General features: G+C 38.5%; 1 long non-coding RNA gene across 2 annotated transcripts in view; it reads right to left on the reverse strand.

Moving 5' to 3' along the window:
• Positions 1–22,136, reverse strand: part of LOC130366985 (uncharacterized) — a 99,307-nt gene that overhangs the window by 75,510 nt on the left and 1,661 nt on the right. The window contains exons 2-3 of one of the 2 annotated variants that reach the window (XR_008892030.1): positions 13,816–13,890; positions 13,374–13,741 (exon numbers count right to left, since the gene is read on the reverse strand). This is a non-coding gene — a long non-coding RNA (uncharacterized LOC130366985). Of the gene's footprint in view, positions 1–13,373; positions 13,742–13,815; positions 13,891–22,136 lie in introns of those variants that run through there. The other variant, XR_008892029.1, reaches the window with a different exon arrangement.

The following is a 22,136-nucleotide window of genomic DNA, read 5'->3' on the forward strand; positions in this document are numbered from 1 at the left end:
TAACTGTCCATTTTACTGAGGAAACCCCAAAAAGGGGCATGGTCGCTGGGGAAAGTGGGCATGGGCGTGTCCCCGACATTTTCTTTATGGGGTATTTCTAATAAGAAAGCCCTTTAAATCCACTTCAACCTGAAATGGTCCATGAAAAATTCTGATTTAGAAAATTTTGTGAAAAATTGGAAAATTGCTGCTGAACTTTTAAGCCCTCTGATGTCTTCCAAAAGTAAAAACATGTCAACTTTATGATGCAAACATAAAGTAGACATATTTTATTTGTGAATCAAAATATAATTTACTTGGAATGTCTATTTCCCTTACAAGCAGAGAGCTTCAAAGTTAGAAAAATGCTAAATTTTCAATTTTTTCATCAAATTTTTGGATTTTTCACCAAGAAATGATGCAAGTATCGACAAAATTTTACTACTAACATAAAGTAGAATAAACTATCTCGGATTTAGAATGAAAAGTAAAAGCATCCCAGGGTTAATAATACTTAAAGTGACAGTGGTCCGATGTGCAAAAAACGCTCTGGTCCTTAAGGCCAAAATGGGCCTGGTCCTTAACCTCTTGGGGACACAGGGCTTATGCATACACCATGCATCCCTGATCCTTAAGGACGCCCTGGTCCCGTTTATCGGGTTGAAACCAAAGTTGATTGCGGCGTCTAAAACAAAAGTAAATTGCGATGTCCCGATCAGCTTACCGGACGATGGGAGGAACCTCACCTGCCTCTCCGTTGTCCGATTAGCGATCTACTGCTCCATGCCTGCACAGCAGGCTAGAGCAGCAGACCACCGGTTTTACTGATCAGTGCTTTGCAATGACAGAGCACTGAACAGTGTATGCAATCAGAAGATTGAATGTTGTAGCCCCCCATGGAGGCTAAAAAAAAAAAATTGTAAAATAAAACCGTAATTAAGGTTCATTAACCCCTTCCCTATTAAAAGTTTAAAACACCCCCTTTTTCCCATTTTTTAAATAAAATAATGTAATAAAGAATAAAAATAATCATATATGGTACTGCCGCATGTGTAAATGTCCAAACTATTATGATATAAGGTTAGCTAAACCACACGGTCGATGGCGTACACGTAAAAAAATACCAAAGTCCAAAATTGTGTATTTTTGGTCACTTCAAATACCATAAAAATATTAATAAAGAGTGATCAAAAAGTCCCATCAAAACTAAAATGGTACAGATAAAAACTACAGATGACAGCGCCCCTGGACGAAGGATATCTCCGAAATGTACGTTGGGGTGGCGTCACTCCTTTATTTTGCATTGAGGTCGGTATTGTACATTGTTTACACTTATATATTGAACCTGTACCCCTGTACTTATGTCAAGACGTTAGTCTTTTGTTACCAATCATGTACACTTACCTTGCAACTTATATGTTGATATGATTATAACTGTGGCAGTAGTGACGCCTCTTGTTGTCCTTGTTCCCCTGCTGTGTTTGTTTCCCCTCACCATAATTTTTTTTTATTTAATAAAAATTAGCATTTTAATAATCTTTACAAATGACTCCATTGTTTTCTTAGCATATGAAAAGGTATAATAAAACATTAACAAAAATGTGAATGGTGTACTCACTTATGTGAGATACAGTTGATGTCATTTTCATTTGGGGTATCAAAGGTTGAGAGAAAGACAAACAATTGAAATGTCTTAGAGAATGCAAAAGAAAATGGCCTGCAAGAATAAGAAAAAAAAACAGAAACGTTGTGTCTTGGAGACATCATTTCTGTTAGTGTGGTGAAGCCAGATCTGGTTAAGGTTCTTGCTACTAGAATGGCCAGTGTCAGAACTTAAAAGAATCTTCAGAGATTTATGAGCATGTTAAGTTACTTGAGCAAGTACATTTCGAATGTTGTAGACAAGACTGTACAGATGTAGCAATTGTCCTCTTTTCAGAGAGCGCTATCCTAATAACATAGCCTGCTGTTTCATTAGTAAGTGTATTCGAATAGCAAGAGGTGCTAATAGCCAAATGTGCTGGGATGAAAAAACATTAATACTGTAGCGCGCCATCTGTAAACATAATTATTCTAGGCCTATCAGGAACCTGTTACTAAAAATTCAACTTGGTAAAAGAAATTCTCTGCAGCACACCGAATAATACTTCTTAAACGCTTCAGTACTTTAACATGTATTGATCCTCCAAAAATATATGCAACAATATCCCATGTGTGGTCATGCACTGCTGCTTGTGCTCGGAAGTACTCGGAACACTGAGAAACGTTAGTGTAGCCCAGCATACCTTACAGCTAGCAGCAAAATCACATGACCCAGGTTTTCCAATTATTGTTTTCATTTTTATGACATACAGTTCCCAGGTCAATTAGGAAACAGCATAGGGATGGGTTTAAGAAGCTAATAAAGCTCTATGTTCTGCATTGTGACCACCTTTTCAGAGATAGAAAGCGGTATACAAGAACTACTGATCCCAGAAAGCATTTACAAATCCAATAGAATTTAAAGCAAGCTGAGCAAAGCATTAAGCACTGAATTGACCTCAAGTTGTTGCACTATAAATCCCAGCCAGCTCAGTGTTACTGCAGAACAAGCCCATAAAATCACATTACCATACCAAGCAAGCTTGGCTGACCTGTGTTTTAATATAAATATGAAATAAAAAGTGTTGTGAACATAGAATATGCATTTTAGGTCAGGTTACATGTATTATCTGGGCTTAATCAAACATCTAGTATTTCTAGCTGTGTTTAACAAATATGCATTTATAAGAGTTGAGAGTGAATTTGGAATAGCCATCTAAGGCCAAGTTACATATATCTTCTGGGTTTGATCAAACATATAGGCCAAGATTTATCAAACTGTGTGAGAGAAAAATAGAGGGGGACATTTATCAATGTTTGCTTTTTTTTAGTTATTTTTTTCTTACAATTGTTTTGCTTATGTGCAACTTATTTATCAACTGCTTTCAGCCTGTTGATGAATTTCTAAATTTCTTTCATGTAAGCAATTTTTCTTTTTTTGCTTTGGTAGTGGCTTTTTCTGCTCCATGTCTGAGCTGGAGTAAATTTAGTAAGTTTTTTCATGCGATGCGACTTTTTTGCGACTTTCGCACTTGATAAATCTCTGACCACTGCAAGTCAAAAATCCCTTTTTGCTTTGGTAAGCAAGATTTTGACTTTTTGCTTAGGACACTGCACAATCAAAAAGTCCCAGAAAAAAGAGAGTAGTTGCAAGTGCAACTTTTTTGCGAAATTTTAAGCAAAAAAAAACCTACTTAATGCTTTCATAAATGTCCCCCAGAGTGATTTTCCCTCAGCAACCGATCACAGCTCAGCTTTCACTGTGATTGGTTGCTCTGGCGAAAATAACTCTGTGTTTTCTCTCACACAGTTTGATAAATCTAGGACATAGTATTTATACCTGGGTTGAACATATATACACATTTAAAAGCATTGAATGTGGAATAGATATCTAAGGCCAAGTTATGTATATTTTATGGGTTTAATTAAACATATAACATTTCTACCTGGGTTTAACATAAATATGCATCAAAAGCATTGGAATTGCAGAATAGCCATCTAAGGCCAAGGTATGTGTATCTTAGCATGTCTACCATAGTTTAAAGGGGTATTCCAGTATTTATTAACTTTAAACTATCCTGCCTGTTATGCATAGTTATGTTAGTTATCAATTTCCTTGCTGTATGGCTATGCCGCAGATCGTCCACGTTTTGATGTTCCTATGGTCCCCCAAATTGAGCATTCAGTTGTGGTATAGATGAAAGTTGTCTCCAGCCTATTCCGCGATTCTTTGCGGCTCAGGACAACAGCTCATGACATGGGGCTTGAGTTCTTCTTGTCTTCTGAGACAAGCCAGCCCCCTGATTACATCCATCTGTAGGTCCCGACATAACAGCTGGGTCCCCGCAATCCACAGATTGCTTAGATCATGTGAGTCCGGCACGTCAGGACATAAAGATGGACTACACACGTCTCAAGCCGATTGCAGAATAGGCTGGAGACAACTATACAGAATGCTGAACCTGGGGACCATATAAACTTCAAAAAGTATAAGATCCGCTGCAGAGCCATACATCAAGTAAATGGATTACTAACATAGCTATGCATAATAGGCAAGATAGTTTAAAGTTAATAAATCCCTGAATACCCCTTTAACAAAAAGACACATTCAAAGAGTTGAGAGTGAACACAGAATAGCCATCTAATGCCAAGTTGCCTGTAATTTCTGGGTTTAATTAAACATACAGCATTTCTACCTATGTTTAACATAAATACACATTGAAAGTGTTTAAAATGAAAGTAAGCCATTAGGTGAGTGACAAATCACCACAAAAAACATAAAAATAAATAAAAAAAAATGTTTTTCAATAAAAAAACATGTCTGGTAAAGGAATTGTTGGATGGGTTAGAGGACAGAGCACCTGTTCCAATAAGAATGCTGATGGCAGTGCCAGCACCAGTACAGGTAGCAGCAGCAACCAGGTGCCTTGAGGTAGTAGTATCAGCAGCACCACCAGAAAGCAAAAGTTGTCACTGTGTTCCTGGGGTTGTGTAAAGGATTTGGAGGAGAGTACAGCCCTTGTTAACTGATTGAATTATTTGAGGTCTTCCCAGGATGAGGAAGATGAGTCTGTTGATATGATGTTGTGCTAGCCCTAGTGATAAACAGATAGATAGATAGATAGATATGAGATAGATGGATAGATAGATAGTTGGATAGATGGATAATATAGATAGATAGGTAGATAGTTATCCGCATGCTCATACGCGCATTTGCACATGCTCAGTTACGCAAAGCGAAAATAACCGCTAATATATCGAATATGTGAATTTTGAGAATATAGGATGAATATTCATCCATATATTCGTGAAATATTGCGAATTCGAATATGGAATATGCCTCTTATCACTAGATATCATTAAGAGGATAACATGGCACTCCAATTGCAAAGAATATGTGTAAAATTTGATGAGTAATCCAATATTTACAAGCCAGGTGTGCATTATGGTCAAAATAGACCGTCATTAGACCAGATTGCTCCGGAGGAGGTAGTAAGTTAAGGAAAATGGTAAGAAACCATACATAGGAGAATGTGGGATGGTGACCTAGAGTCACCTGAGCAGTCCCTTCTCATGCGACTATAGGTCGCCATCCTACATTCTCCTATGCACGGTTTCTGATCATTATTTCTTGACTTCCTACCTCCACAGCATCAATCTGGTAATACATACATACAAAGAAACCAAAACAAATAAACTCAGAAATAAAGTTATGTATAATAATGTGAAATATTACAGTATGTTCCAGTGAACACTGTTGGGATCATAATATGGAGGTGGAAAGACAATCATTTCACCATAAATTGAGTTGTCCAAGAGCCCAAGGACCACTTGTGGAAAGCTTTAAAAAGACCTGGAATTGAAAGATACTGTTTTCTCCATGAAAACCATATTCAGTGAAAAAAATTGTGGTGTTTACAATACTTTCACCCACTGTATATAGCCATAAGTTTTTACAACGTTTTTATTGTTTACTATTTTGTACTTTGTTCAATATTATTTATTTTTTTTACAGTGAAAAGATGTGTTGATCATTTTTAATGCTAATAATGTTTATAACAAGGAGCTTACCAAGAGGATAGGGAGGTTGACTGTCAGAAGTGACAGGCCCACAAAGTATTGTATATTAACATACTGTATAATGACCTCTTCTACTCATTTTAATTCATAAATGGAGGACTATGAAATCATTTAATGTTAGGAACAGTGGTTAGTGTCTTTGCTGAAAATGAGGTTCAGCTAGGTAATTGTTTCTATAGGGATTCTAGGACATGTAGAATCTTTTCTTGAAGTTAAGCTTTAATTGTTCCTACTAACATAGAATTGATATGAATGGATATAGATGTATTGATGTGACTGATGGTTTATTAATAATGTGAGGCAGAATTCACCTTCTTTCCCAAATTTGTTATGCGCAGACTTGTTTTGAAGTTGGGAGGAATATGTATAATGCTTTAATGGCAATAGGTGGTGACGATTGACAGAATCAAAGGCCAAGGTTCTGGTAGATACATTTACCCAGGAGAAATCTAGATTTAGAGTTAATCATTTCTTTTATGAGTTGAAAATGAAAATTATTGATGGATACTATGAGCTGACTGAACAAGGAAAATGGTGTACAGTTAAAATAAGACAACCTTTATTTCCTTCTGTGTCTCATGTGTAATATATATATATATATATATATATATATATATATATATATATATTATTTTTTGTTAAATTAGCTGTTTTCCTAAAATATATTTTTTTTCGATTCCTAAAATATTTTTTTATATATGGTGTTTTTTTGTAGCACAAAAGAATGGGAATCAACCAATTTGGAGCAAATGAAAAGGTAACACTTTATTTCCAGTGCATCCCATCATTTCTATAACATGATAATTCCATTTATTCCCAGTATATTGTTTTATATGAACAGTAAATGCAATAGTGAATGTCTTAATTATTATTTGATCCAAAACCCATTAAGGAAAGGAGCACACTACAGACTGAAGGCAGTGAAATGAAATTTGTAGGTTGAAGTTTAGAAAGGGTGCACAGGGAGTAGTATATCGTTGGATAACTATGTGAACCTCATAATGACATCTATGTATGACAGAAATATATTGAGGAAGTAAGAAGCAGACTCAATAAATGGTGGGTGCTGGTTGCTATCAGTAGCTGATACTGGCCTTTAGTGGTTAGGATTAGATGATTAGAGATTCTGGATGTTTAAATTCCCAAAATGTAGTTGTCAACAGCAACTGCAGCATCTGTAGTTTGTAGTGTACTGTATAAGCAATCAAGGGATCACATGTTTAAGTCCCAATATTATTAAAAATATGAAAAATAATCAAATTCAAAAAGTCCCATCTAACCCAAAATGGTAAAAAGAGATGACCCCCCCCCCAAAAAAAAAGCTCTGTAGACAGAAAAATAAAATACTAATAGAGTAAGCAGTAATTTTTTTTGTAGAATGTAACAAAAACAATATGAATTTGGTATTGCGGTAATAATACTGAATACAGAATAAAGGTAAGATGTAATTTTACCCCATAAAGTTGCACAACTTTTTTTCAATTCATAATGGTGGGTGGAGAGGAGATGTGTAGGGGGATGTTAATAGCAGTGGATAGGGAGATCCATGTGTTACAAACCAGCGGTGAAAATAAATGTAGCCCCAATAACTAAAAAAATCCAATTAGCCCCAATAACTCAAAAAATCCAATTAGCCCCAAACTTAAAAGGGTACTCCCCTGGAAAATTACATTAACTAGTGCCAGAAAGTTAAACAGATTTGTAAATGATTTCTATTTAAAAATCTTAACCCTTCCAGTACTTATCAGCTGCTGTATACTACAGAGGTAGATCCTTTCTTTTTGAATTTCCTTTCTGTCTGTCCACAGTGCTCTCCGCTGACACCTCTGTCCATGTCAGAAACTGTCCAGAGCAGTGTATGTTTGCTATGGGGATTTGCTCCTACTCTGGACAGTTCCTAAAATGGACAGAGGTGTCAACAGAGAGCACTGTGGTCAGACAGAAATTAAATTCAAAAAGAAAAGAACTTCCTCTGGAACATACAGCAGATGATAGTACTGGAAGGGTTAACATTTTTAAGTAATTTACAAATCTGTTTGACTTTCTGGTACCAGTTCAGTTCATTCAAAAAAATTTTTCCAGGGGAGAACCCCTTTAATGGAAATGTAAAGTGAATGTTCACAAATGCCAGAAGTCTAGCAAATAAAATGGGGAGCTTGAGGCCTGGTTACTGGAGGAACACATTGATATAGTTGAGGTCACTGAGAGGGGCTGACTGGGCTGTCAGTCTGCAGGGGTTTACCCTGTTTCGCAAGGATAGGGTAAACAGGAAAGGGGGAGGAGTATGTCTGAATGTTAGAAGTCAGTAAGTGAAAGTCAGTGAGAACGATGCCATAGCATGTGATGATTCTGATGATGTGGAATCCCTGTGGGTAGAATTACAAAAGGAGGCAAAGACTGAAAAGATAATATTTGGTGTAATCTATAGACCCCCCAACACCACTGAGGAGATAGAAGGTCAGCTGCATACACAAATAGAGAGCGCTGTCCGGGCGGGTACAGTGGTAATAATAGGAGATTTTAACTATCCAGATATAGATTCGGGTCAGGGTTTGGCTAAAACTACAAAGGGGAGAAAATTCCTAAATTTATTGCAGGATAATTTTATGGGCCAGTTTGTGGAGGACCCAACAAGAAGTGATGCTTTGCTGGATTTGCTCATTTCTAACAATGCAGAGCTGGTTGGGAATGTAACTGCGTGAAAACCTTGGTAATAGCGACCACAATTTAGCTAATTTTGACTTGAAGTGTAGAAAACAAAGACAGGTTGCGAGGGCAAAAACATATAATCTTAAAAAGGCAAATTTATCTGGGCTAAGAGCTGCTCTTCAGGACATTGACTGGGAGGAGGTGCTGATACAAACAGTAAATGGGAAATTTTCAAATCAACACTGAATAAATATACAGCTAAATGTATTCCTCAGGGGAACAAGTATAAAAGACTAAAGCTTTGTCCTACATGGCTGACAACTGATGTTAAAAGAGCAATAAATAACAAAAAAACTTGCTTTAAAAAAATACAAATCTGAGCGGTCAGCTATAGCATTTAAACATTACAAAGAGCTTAACAAAATCTGTAAAAATTTAATAAAAGTAGCAAAACTTCAAAAAAGAGAGACAGGTGGCCAAAAAAAGGAAACATTTTTTTAAATATTTAAATGCATATATAAATGGTGGGAAAAAACTATGACAGAGCATGTAGAATCCCTTAATAATGATAATGTGGAGGTAGTCACTGGCGATCAAGAGAAGGCAGAGCTACTGAATGGGTTCTTTAGTTCTGTATATATGAAGGAAGAGGGAGGAGCTGACGCAGGAAGGAACAGTGCTTGTAACACATCAAGTAATGTATTGAACTGGCTTAATGTAGATATGGTCCAAGGTAAATTAAGCAAAGTAAATTAAAGCAAATCTCCAGGACCAGATGGATTACACCCAAGAGTTCTTAGAGAACTAAGTTCAGTAATATCTGTAACTTTGTTCATGATATTTAGAGATTCTATGGTGTCTGGTATTGTGCCGAGGGACTGGTGCAAGGCGAATCTGGTGCCAATCTTCAAAAAGGGCTCTAGGTCTTCCCCAGGTAATTATAGACCAGTAAGCTTAACGTGTATTATGGGAAAATAGTTTGAAGGACTCATAAGGGACTACATACAGGTTTACTAAGGATAGAAGTTGTCAAACCAACCTAATTTGCTTTTATGAGAGCAAAAACCTTGACAGAGGAATGGCTGTGGATATAGTGTTTTTGGATTTTGCAAAAGCATTTGATTATGTCCCTCATAGATGTCTGATAGGTAAGGTATTTGGTTTTGGAAACTTTAGTTTGTAACTCGATTTAAAACTGATTTGAGGATCGTACCCAGAGAGTGGGGGTCAAGGATTCGTACTCTAAATAGTTCCGGTTATTAGTGGTGTATCCCAAGGTTCAGTACTGTCTGGGCACGCTCTTGTTTAATTTATTTATTAATGATATAGAGGATGGGATTAACAGCTCTGTTTCTATTTTTGCAGATGACACCAAGCTTTGTAGTACGGTACAGTCTAAAGAGGATGTGCATAAGTCACAAGATGACTTGCATAGACTAAGTATCTGGGCATCCACTTGGGAAATTAGGTTCAATGTGGATAAATGTAGAGTTATAAATCTGGGTGCTAAAAACATGTGTGCATCCTATGTCTTGGGGGAGAGGGCGTTAAAATGGGAGAGTCACTAGTAGAGAAGGATCTGGGTGTATTTGTAGATCATAGACTACAGAATAGCATGCAGTGTCAGGCAGCTGCTTCTAAGGCCAGGAGGATATTGTCATGTATCAGAAGAGGCATGGACTCAAGGGATAGGGACATAATACTCCCCCTTTATAAAGCATTGGTACAGCCTCACCTTGAATATGCTGTTCAGTTTTGGTCACCAGTTCATAAAAGGGAAGTTGTGGAGCTGGAGAAGGTGCAGAGGCGCGAAACTAAACTAATATGGGGCATGGAACATCTTAGCTATGAGGAAAGACTAAAATAATTACATTTGTTTACTCTTGAGAAGAGACGTTTAAGGGGGGATATGATCAATGTATATAAGTATATAAATGGCACATACAAAAAACATGGGGGAAACTGTTCCAGGTTAAACCCCCTCAAAGGACAAGGGGGCACTCCCTCCGTCTGGAGAAGAAAAGGTTTGGTCTCAAGGGGTGACACTCCTTTTTTACCTTAAGAACTGTGAATTTATGGAACAATCTAACTCAGGAACTGGTCAAAGCAGAAACAGTTGAAAGCTTTAAAACAGGGTTAAATAAATTCCTAGAACAAAATAACATTAATGCTTATGCAGAAATATAATTACATCCCTTCCACTTCATTCTACCATACCCCTTCCCTTCAATTCGTTGGTTGAACTTGATGAACGTATGTCTTTTTTCAACCATACTGTTTAACTATGTATGTTGTAAAATTAAAGGGAACATTAAAATGTGTAACTTTTCCTGTAAAAGATAAAATCCCATATGGCTCTGTTGCCAGAAAAGAGTTATCACTAAAAGACCATTTTCACCAATAGTTTTATTTTATTTTATTTAATTTTTTTTTTGCTTTTTTGGGCTGTTTTTTTGAATGCTTTTGGAATGTTTTAGCCATTTACAGTTCAAAATGAGACAAAAAAAAAACAAAACACGATCTATGCACATTGCCTTAAAAGGTGAGTGAGGAGGAAAAACATACATGAAAAAAAAAAATTTGCATCCTTAAGGGGTTAATGCTTCCTAGCCCTTGATCTGGACCTTTTTGCATCTACTACTAACATACTGCATGCAGTTTTACTATGGAGTTTTTTATTTATAAATTGCACAAGCTGCTAAGTCCCCCCTATTGGTGACTCCAGACTGTCAAATTTTTATTAATTATATGACTATACAAAGGATATTGCGTTCTGTATAAAAATAAAAAAAAATCAATATAAATATATAGTAAAAATTATCATGCTTACTGTTGAATGCATTTTTGTGTTCAAGGGTGGAAATTTACTGTAAAGTGTTACTAAGACTTGCTGTCATGCACTTGTTAAAGGTGAATAAATGCACTGTACAATATAAAGAAAGAACAAGTCTCAATGACAGCATTTAATTGTTCAGCTTTACTTTTGTAAACAGAAAATTGATAGAAAACCTTATTTAATTAATCACTCCACTCTTCAGACAAAAATGATGGCTGCTGTTAGTTTTGGTATGAGTTTTGGTGATTATGAATTATATGTACATATATTATAAGATGTATCAAACAAACAAATAGAAACAACTGAGCACCCACCCGATACATCTTCAAAAGTAGTCTTTATTCCAACAGTGCACAATATGCAAGGATAACCAGGACAGGTACAGAGGAGCAGCTGACAAACAAGATACGGTGAGTAGGAAAGGAAGGGCAACAATTGTTTCCTGCCTGGTTAACGCTTTGTCAAGCCCAGGCATGAAACATTTTGGATATAGATTTAACTGCTTCTGTATGTTTAATTTAACAGAAGACTTTGTTGCTAAATAATCAATAGCCACATATTTAAAATGTTTACATATTAACCCCTTAAGGACTCAGCCCATTTTGGCCTTAAGGACTCAGACAATTTAATTTTTACGTTTTCATTTTTTCCTCCTCGCCTTCTAAAAATCATAACTCTTTTATATTTTCATCCACAGACTAGAATGAGGGCTTGTTTTTTGCGCGACCAGTTGTCCTTTGTAATGACATCTCTCATTATATCATAAAATGTATGGCGCAACCAAAAAACACTATTTTTGTGGGGAAATTAAAACGAAAAACGCAATTTTGCTAATTTTGGAAGGTTTTGTTTTCACGCCGTACAATTTCTGGTAAAAATGACATGTGTTCTTTATTGTGAGGGTCAATACGATTAAAATGATACCCATTATTATATACTTTTATATTATTGTTGCGCTTATAAAAAATCACAAACTTTTTAACCAAATTAGTACGTTTATAATCCCTTTATTTTGATGACCTATAACTTTTTTATTTTTCAGTATAAGTGGCGGTATGGGGGCTCATTTTTTGCGCCATGATCTGTACTTTTTTTTGATACCACATTTGTATATAAAAAACTTTTAATACATTTTTTATAATTTTTTTTTTAATAAAATGTATTAAAAAAGTAGGAATTTTGGACTTTTTAAAATTTTTTTCGTTCACGCCGTTCACCGTACGGGATCATTAACATTTTATTTTAATAGTTCGGACATTTACGCACGCGGCGATACCAAATATGTCTATAAAAAATGTTTTTTACGCTTTTTGGGGGTAAAATAGGAAAAAACGGACGTTTTACTTTTTTATTGGGGGAGGGGATTTTTCACTTTTTTTTTACTTTTACTTTTACATTTTTTTACATTTTTTTTTACACTTGAATAGTCCCCATAGGGGACTATTCATAGCAATACCATGATTGCTAATACTGATCTGTTCTATGTATAGGACATAGAACAGATCAGTATTATCGGTCATCTCCTGCTCTGGTCTGCTCGATCACAGACCAGAGCAGGAGACGCCGGGAGCCGCACGGAGGAAGGTGAGGGGACCTCCGTGCGGCGTTCTGTATGATCGGATCCCCGCAGCAGCGCTGCGGGCGATCCGATCGTTCATTTTAATCGCGAACTCCCGCAGATGCCGGGATCTGTATTGATCCCGGCACCTGAGGGGTTAATGGCGGACGCCCGCGAGATCTCGGGCGTCGGCCATTGCCGGCGGGTCCCTGGCTGCGATCAGCAGCCGGGATCAGCCGCGCATGACACGGGCATCGCTCCGATGCCCGCGGTTATGCTTAGGACGTAAATGTACGTCCTGGTGCGTTAAGTACCACCTCACCAGGACGTACATTTACGTCCTGCGTCCTTAAGGGGTTAATGTATTTTTGGGAACTTTTATTGTAATCAATAGTTTCTTTACTAAATATTGGCTCATCATAAAATACAAAGGAAAGGTAGGTGATTATGTTTCCCTATTCTTTGTTCGTCCTTTGAGATATTTTTTAAAGAAATGCACAATATTTTTATTGAATTTTATTGTTCACTCTAATTTAGAAATGTTTTTTCACAACAGTTGACAAACATATTCCCTGTGACCTTAGGACATTCCCTAAAGTTGACCAAAATATTAATGTTGGCATGTGATCCTTCATACAAGATTACACAAGCAAATGAAGATATTTCAATTTGCATGTGGCTCGTGGCAAAAACAATTAGCCGGTTTGCTAAAGAATGGGGAAAGTGGAATTTAAACACAGCATGGTGTCTATGTAAAGTTACAAAACATATCATTTGTCAATATCATTTTGGTGTTAATGACTTATCTGGATTCTTTATCAGCCTAAGGCAGAACTAGTAGTTAGGTAATTATGTGCCCTCCTGGTGTCAAACAACCTCCCCTTTCTAGAATGTAATTTTTAATTTGAATTCCAATTTTAGTAGGACTAAAAAAATACTCTTTATCTTTTTACCTTGATAAGAAGTGATTACATGTTTTATATAAAATAAAATTTGAGTTGTACAATAGGCAGGATGCATTTAATTCCAGTAGATACTTGTCCTTGCTATTCTTCAAACTACAAGAATAAACATGAAAAGTAAAAATAAAAACTGGATCATAACACGATATTACAAATTGACTCAAGCATACCTTGAACACACACTTTCCTATTTTCTCTTGTCTATTATGTCTCCTCCACAATTCCTTAGTGACAACTGACTGTACCTAAAATACAATTCCAACATTATAATGGTTTAAGTAACTTTCTAGTTAAAGAGACATACATAGAATTGTGTCAAATCCTTTTTTTTATTCTTAAATCATAACAGTCATAACAGGACTTGGTTGATTTTTTTTTCTTTCTAATAATACCTTTCATTTAACCAAAATGTACATTATCTGTCAGGTAAAACTGGAAAAAAAATGCAGTTTTGCACATTTTGGGGGATGGGTTTGTTTTTAAACCATGCAAGTTACGATAAAACTGAAATACACATATTCTGTGGGCTAGTACGATTGCAATAATGCCCAATTCATATAGCTTTCATTTTATTTTTCTACTTTTAACTCCTTAAGGACACAGCCCATTATGACCTTAAGGACCAGAGCATTTTTGCTAATCTGACCACTTTCAATTTAAGCATTAATAACTCTGGTATGCTTTTACTTATGAATTTGATTCCGAGATTGTTTTTTCGTGACATATTCTACTTTATGTTAGTGGTAAATTTGCGTAGATACTTACATCATTTCTTGGTTAAAAATATAAAAAAAAATTCATGAAAAATTAGAAAATTTTGCATTTTTCTAACTTTGAAGCTCTCTGCATATAAAGGGAAATGAACATGCCAAATAATTGATATATTGATTCACATATACAATATAACTACTTTATGTTGACATCATACAATTGACATGTTTTTACTTTTTGAAGACAATAGAGGGCTTCAAAGTTTAGCATCAATTTTCAAATTTTTCATGAAAATTTCAAAATCGGAATTTTTCAGGGACCAGTTTTGAAGTGAATTTGAGGGTTTTTATGTTAGAAATATCCCATAATGGACCCCATTATGAAAACTGCACCCCTCAATGTATTCAAAATGACATTCAGAAAGTTTGTTATCCCTTTAGGTGTTTACAGGAATAGCAGCAAAATGGAGGCAACATTTTTTTACACTAACATGTTCTTGTAGACTCATATTTTTTTGTTTTTACAAGGGGTAAAAGGAGAAAAAGACAATAAAATTTGTAGCCTAATTTCTCTTGAGAGAAATACCTCATATGTAGATGTAAAGTGCTCTGCAAGCACACTAGAGGAGAAGGAGCGACTATGGGATTTTGGAGAGCGAATTTTGCTGCAATAGTTTTTGGGAGGTATGTCGCTTTTAGGAAGCCCCCATGGTGCCAGAACAGCAATAAACACACACATGGCATACTATTAAGAAAGGAACATTCCTCAAAGAACATAACAAGGGGTACAGTGAGCCTTAACACCCCACAAGTGATTGACGAACTTTCATTAAATTGGAACGTGAAAATGAAAAATGTGATTTTTTTTTCACTAAAATGCTGATGTTACCACAATTTTTTTTTAATTTTCACAAGGGGTAGTAGGTGAAAATGTCCCCCAAAATTTGTAACCCCATTTCTCTAGAGTAAGGAAATATATGTGGATGTAAAGTGCTCTGCAGGTGCACTAGAGGGCTCAGTAGGGAAGGTGCGACATAGGGCTTTTGGAAAGTGAATTTTGCTGAAATTGTTTTGGGTGGCATGTCTCATTTAGGAAGCCCCCATGGTGCCAGAACAGCAAAAAAAATTTTTAAAAAAGGAACACAAGGCACACTATTTGGGAAACTACACCCCTCAAGGAACGTAACAAGGGGTACAGTGAGCTTTAACACCCCACAGGTGTTTGACATATTTTCATTAAAGTTGGACATAAAAATGAAATATTTGATTTTTTTTCACTAAAATGCTCGTGTTACCACAATTTTTTTTTTCATTTTTACCAGGGGTAATAGGAGAAAAAGCCCCCCAAAATGTGTAACACTATTTCTTCTGAGTATGGACATACCCCAAATGTGGATGTTAAGTGCTCTGCGGGCACACTTCAGGGTTCAGATCAGAAGAGAAGGAGCACCATTGGGCTTTTGGATAAAGAATTTGGTTGAAATAAAATTCTGGGGCCATGTGCATTTACAAAGCCTGCATGGTGCCAGAACAGTAGACCCCCCACATGTGACCCTATTTTGGAAACTACACCCCTTTATGGAATGTAATAAGGGATGCAGTGAGCATTTACACCCCACTGGGGTATGACAGATCTTTGGAAAAGTGGGCTGTGCAAATGAAAATTAAAATTGTTACCACTGCACTCCTTATTACATTCCATGAGGGGTGCAGTTTCCAAAATGGGGTCACATGTGGGGGGTCCACTGTTCTGGCACCATAGGGGCTTTGTAAACACATATGGCTTTCAATTCCAGCCAAATTCTTTATCCTAAAGCCCAATGGCGCTCCTTGTCTTCTGAGCCCTGTAGTGCGCCCTCAGAGCACTTTACATCCACATTTGGGGTATTTCTTACTTAAGAAATGGGGTTACAAATTTTGGGGGGCTTTTTTCACCTATTACTCCTTGTGAAAATTTAAACTTTGGGGTAACACCAGCATTTTAGTGAAAACGTCCCATGTGGGTGTAGTTTTCAAAATAAGGTCACGTATGTTTTTTTAAATTTTTTTTTTGCGTTTATATCAGCCACCCCTGTGCAAATCACCAATTTAGGCCTCAAGTGTACATGGTGCGCTCTCACTCCTGAGCCCTGTTGTGTGTCCGCAGATTACTTTACATCCACATATGCTGTATTTCCGTACTTAGGAGAAATAGCGTTAAAAATTTTGGGGGTCTTTTTTCCTTTTACCTCTTATGAAAATGAAAAGTATGGGGCAGCATCAGCATGTTAGTGTAAAAATTAAAAAATGTTTTCACTAACATGCTGGTGTAGACCCCAACTTTACCTTTTCACAAGGGGTACAAGGAGAAAAAGCCCCCCAAAATGTGTAGCGCAATTTCTCTCGAGTACGGAAATACCCCATATGTGGCCCTAAACTGTTGCCTTGAACTACGACAGGGCTGCGGAGTGAGAGAGCGCCATCCGCATTTGAGGCCTAAATTAGGGAGTTTCATAGGGTGGACCAGGATGCAAGCATGGTGCTTGCCTCCTCCACCAAAATTACCCAACGGCAGTGTTCCCCAAACAGGGTGCCTCCAGCTGTTGCAAACCTCCCAACATGCCTGAACAGTCAATGGCAATACTGGCAGTTGTTATTTTGCAACAGCTGGTTGCTCCATTTTTGAAACAGTGCCATACGAGACGTTTTTAATTTTTATTTGGGGGGGGGGCAACAGTGTAAGGGGGTGAAGATGTAGTGTTTTACATTTAATTTTGTGTTAGTGTAGTATTTCTAGGGAACATTCACATGGGCGGGGGTTCACAGCTAGTTTCCCGCTGGGAATTTCAGCTGCAGGGGAAAATTTGCCGCAGCTCAAACTTAAAGCGGGCAACTCACTGTAAACCCCGGACATGTGAATGTACCTTGTACATTCCCACGTGTGGGGGGGGGGGGGGGGCAAACATTCAGCTGTTGCAAAACTACAACTCCCAGCATGTACTGACAGACCATGCATGCTGGGATTTCTAGTTATGCAACAGCTGGAGGCACACTGATTGGGAAACAGACTACCACAGTGTTTCTGCACCAGTGTACCTCCAGCTGTTGCAAAACTACAACTCCCAGCATGCATGGTCTGTCAGTGCAAGCTGGGAGTTAAAGTTTTGCAACAGCTGGAGGCACACAGGTTGGGAACCACTGAGTTAGGAAACATACAGTGTGTCCCAACCAGTCTGCCGCCAGTTGTTGCAAAACTACAACTCCCAGCATGCCCGGACAGTCGAAGGACATGCTGGGAGTTGTAGTTATGCAACAACTGGAGGAGAACAGTTTGGAGACCACTATGTAGTGGTCTCCAAACTGTGGCCTTCCAGATGTTGCAAAACTTCAACTGCAAGCATACCAAGACTGCCCAGGGATGCTGGGAGTTGTAGTTCGGCAACATCTGAAGGGCCAGATGTTGCTGAACTACAGTGCTCAGCGTGCCTGACTTTCTAGGCATGCTTTGAATTGTAGTTTTGCAACATATGGAGGGCTACAGTTTGGACACCACTATATAGTGGTCTCCAAACGGTGCCCTTCCAGATGTAGCAAAACTACAACCCCCAGCATGCCAAGACTGTCCAGGCATGATGGGAATTGTAGTTCTGCAATATCTAAACAACATCAAACTGTAGCCCCCCAGATGTTGCAAAACTACATAGGCTGTTTGGGCATGCTGGGAGCTGCCACCGATCTCCTGCAGCCTGCCGCCGGTCCTTCCCGCAGCCTGCCACCGATCCCCCCCACACCACAACGGCCCCCACAGCTGTTGCCACAATCTTTCCCCCGCTATGACTTTCAGGGGCGGGCAGAGTGGGCAATCTCAACTTCAACCCCCCCTGCCCTGTGATTGGCCGGTCAGTCCTAACTGGCCAATCACAGTGGATAGGAGGAGATGGCACCCCTGCCACCTCACTCCTATCCTTCAGGGTGACAGCACTGATCATCCCTATATTACGGATGATCGGGTCACCAGAGAACCAATAAGCCCGGAAAATCCGTGATCCATGAATCACGGCGATCACTGACAAGGGGGGGGTCTCAGGATCACCGTCTGACCGGAAATGCCAAGGGCGTACAGGTAAGCCCTTGGTCCTGGTGAAGTTCAAAAATTTTGATTTTTTTTTCTTTAAAAGTAAATATGTTTAACCCCTTAAGGACTCAGCCATTTTTTGCAATTCTGACCACTGTCACTTTAAACATTAATAACTCTGGGATGCTTTTAGTTATCATTCTGATTCCGAGATTGTTTTTTCGTGACATATTCTACTTTAACTTAGTGGTCAAATTTTGTGGTAACTTGCATCCTTTCTTGGTGAAAAATCCCAAAATTTGATGAAAACTTTGAAAATTTTGCATTTTTCTAACTTTGAAGCTCTCTGCTTGTAAGGAAAATGGATATTCCAAATATTTTTTTTTATTCACAAATACAATATGTCTAATTTATGTTTGCATCATAAAATTGACAAGTTTTTACTTTTGGAAGACACCAGAGGGCTTCAAAGTTCAGCAGCAATTTTCCAATTTTTCACAAAATTTTTAAACTCGCTTTTTTTCAGGGACCAGTTCAGGTTTGAAGTGGATTTGAAGGGTCTTCATATTAGAAATACCCCATAAAAAACCCCATTATAAAAACTGCACCCCCAAAGTATTCAAAATGACATTCAGTCAGCTTTTTAACCCTTTAGGTGTTTCACAGGAATAGCAGCAAAGTGAAGGAGAAAATTCACAATCTTAATTTTTTACACTCGCATGTTTTTGTAGACCCAATTTTTGAATTTTTACAAGGGGTAAAAAGGAGAAAATTTTTACTTGTGTTTGTAGCCCAATCTCTCTCGAGTAAGCACATACCTCATATGTCTATGTAAAGTGTTCTGCGGGCGCAGTAGAGGGCTCAGAAGGGAAGGAGCGACAAATGGTTTTTGGGGGGCAGGTCACATTTAGGAAGCCCCTATGGTGCCAGAACAGCAACAAAACCAACATGGCATACCATTTTGGAAACTAGACCCCTCGGGGAACATAACAAGGGGTAAAGTGAACCTTAATACCCCACAGGTGATTCACGACTTTTGCATATGTAAAAAAAAAAAAAAAAAATTTTTCCCTAAAATGCTTGGTTTCCCAAAAGTTTTACATTTTTAAAAAGGGTAATAGCAGAAAATACCCACCAAAATTTGAAGCCCAATTTCTTTTCCGATTCAGAAAACACCCCATATGGCGGTGAAAAGTGCTCTGCTGGCGCACTACAGGTCTCAGAAGAGAAGGAGTCACATTTGGCTTTTTGAAAGCAAATTTTGCTCTGGGGGCATGCCGCATTTAGGAAGCCCCTGTGGTGCCAGGACAGCAAAAAAAACCACATGGCATACCATTTTGGAAACTAGACCCCTTGGAGAACGTAACAAGGGGTAAAGTGAACCTTAATACCCCACAGGGGTTTCACAACTTTTGCATATGTAAAAAAAAAAAAAATTCCTAAAATGCTTGGTTTCCCAAAAAATTTGCATATTTATAAAGGGTTAAAGCAGAAAATACCCCCCAAAATTTGAAGCCCAATTTCTCCCAATTCAGAAAACACCCCATATGGGGGTGAAAAGTGCTCTGCTGGCGCACTACAGGTCTCAGAAGAGAAGGAGTCACATTTGGCTTTTTTGAAGGAAATTTTGCTCTGGGGGCATTCCGCATATAGGAAGCCCCTATGGTGCCAGGATAGTAAAAAAAAAAAACCACATGGCATACCATTTTGGAAACTAGACCCCTTGGGGAACGTAACAAGGGGTAAAGTGAACCTTAATACCCCACAGGGGTTTCACAACTTTTGCATATGTAAAAAAAAAAAATGTACCTAAAATGCTTGGTTTCCCAAAAAATTTACATTTTTACAAAGGGTTAAAGCAGAAAATACCCCCTAAAATTTGAAGCCCAATTTTTACCGATTCAGAAAACATCCCATATGGGGGTAAAAAGTGCTCTGCTGACGCACTACAGGTCTCAGAAGAGAAGGAGTCACATTTGAATTTTTTGAAAGCAAATTTTGCTCTGGGGGCATGCCGCATTTAGGAAGCCCCTATGGTGCCAGAACAGCAAAAAAAAAAAACACATGGCATACCATTTTGGAAACTAGACCCCTCGGGGAACGTAACAAGGGGTTAAGTGAACCTTAATACCCCACAGGTGTTTCACGACTTTTGCATATGTAAAAAAATAAAAAATTTTCCTAAAATGCCTCTTTTCCCAAAAATTTTACATTTTTAAAAAGGGTAAAAGCAGAAAATACCCCCCAAAATTTGTAACACAATTTCTCCCGAGTACGGCGATACCCCATATGTGGCCCTAAACTGTTGCCTTGAAATAAGACAGGGCTCCAAAGTGAGAGCACCATGCGCATTTGAGGCCTAAATTAGGGACTTGCATAGGGGTGGACATAGGGGTATTCTACGCCAGTGATTCCCAAACAGGGTGCCTCCAGCTGTTCTAAAACTCCCAGCATGCCTGGACAGTCAGTGGCTATCTGGCAATACTGGGAGTAGTTGTTTTGCAACAGCTGGAGGCTCCGTTTTGGAAACAGTGGCGTACCAGACGTTTTTCATTTTTATTGGGGAGGGGAGGGGGGCTGTGTAGGGGTATGTGTATATGTAGTGTTTTTTACTTCTTATTTTATTTTGTGTTAGTGTAGTGTAGTGTTTTTAGGGTACAGTCACACGGGCGGGGGTTCACAGTAGTTTCTCGCTGGCAGTTTGAGCTGCGGCAGAAAATTTGCCGCAGCTAAAATTTGCAGCCGGAAACTTACTGTAATCCTCCGCCCATGTGAGTGTACCCTGTACGTTCACATTGGGGGGGAACATCCAGCTGTTGCAAAACTACAACTCCCAGCATGTACGGTCTATCAGTGCATGCTGGGAGTTGTAGTTTTGCAACCGCTGGTGGCTCCGTTTTGGAAACAGTGGCGTACCAGACGTTTTTCATTTTTATTGGGAAGGGGGGCTGTGTAGGGGTATGTGTATATGTAGTGTTTTTTACTTTTTATTTTATTTTGTGTTAGTGTAGTGTAGTGTTTTTAGGGTACAGTCACACGGGTGGGGGTTCACAGTAGTTTCTCGCTGGCAGTTTGAGCTGCGGCAGAAAATTTGCCGCAGCTCAAACTTGCAGCCGGATACTTACTGTAATCCTCCGCCCATGTGAGTGTACCCTGTACGTTCACATTGGGGTGGGGGGAACATCCAGCTGTTGCAAAACTACAACTCCCAGCATGTACGGTCTATCAGTGGATGCTGGGAGTTGTAGTTTTGCAACAGCTGGAGGCACACTGTTTGTAAAAACACCGAGTTTGGAAACAAACTCAGTGTTTTGCAACCAGTGTGCCTTCAGCTGTTGCAAAAGCTACAACCCCCAGCATGTACGGACAGCGGAAGGGCATGCTGGGTCTTGTAGTTATGCAACAGCTGGAGGCATACTACTTTGGCTGGGGATGCTGGGGATTGTAGTTATGCAACAGCTGGAGACAGACTGGTTTGCTACATAACCCAGTGTGCCTTCAGCTGTTGCAAAACTACAACTCCCAGCAGTCACCGACAGCCAACGGGCATGCTGGGAGTTGTAGTTATGCAACCAGCAGATGTACTACTACAACTCACAGCATGCACTTTAGCTGTTTGTGCAAGCTGGGAGTTGTAGTTACACAACATCTGAAGGTACACTTTTCCATAGAAAAAATGTGCCTCCAGCTGTTGCAAAACTACAAGTCCCAGGATGCCCATAAGGGC

This window comes from Hyla sarda, chromosome 4 (assembly GCF_029499605.1).
Source record: "Hyla sarda isolate aHylSar1 chromosome 4, aHylSar1.hap1, whole genome shotgun sequence".
Taxonomy (NCBI): Eukaryota; Metazoa; Chordata; class Amphibia; order Anura; family Hylidae; genus Hyla; species Hyla sarda.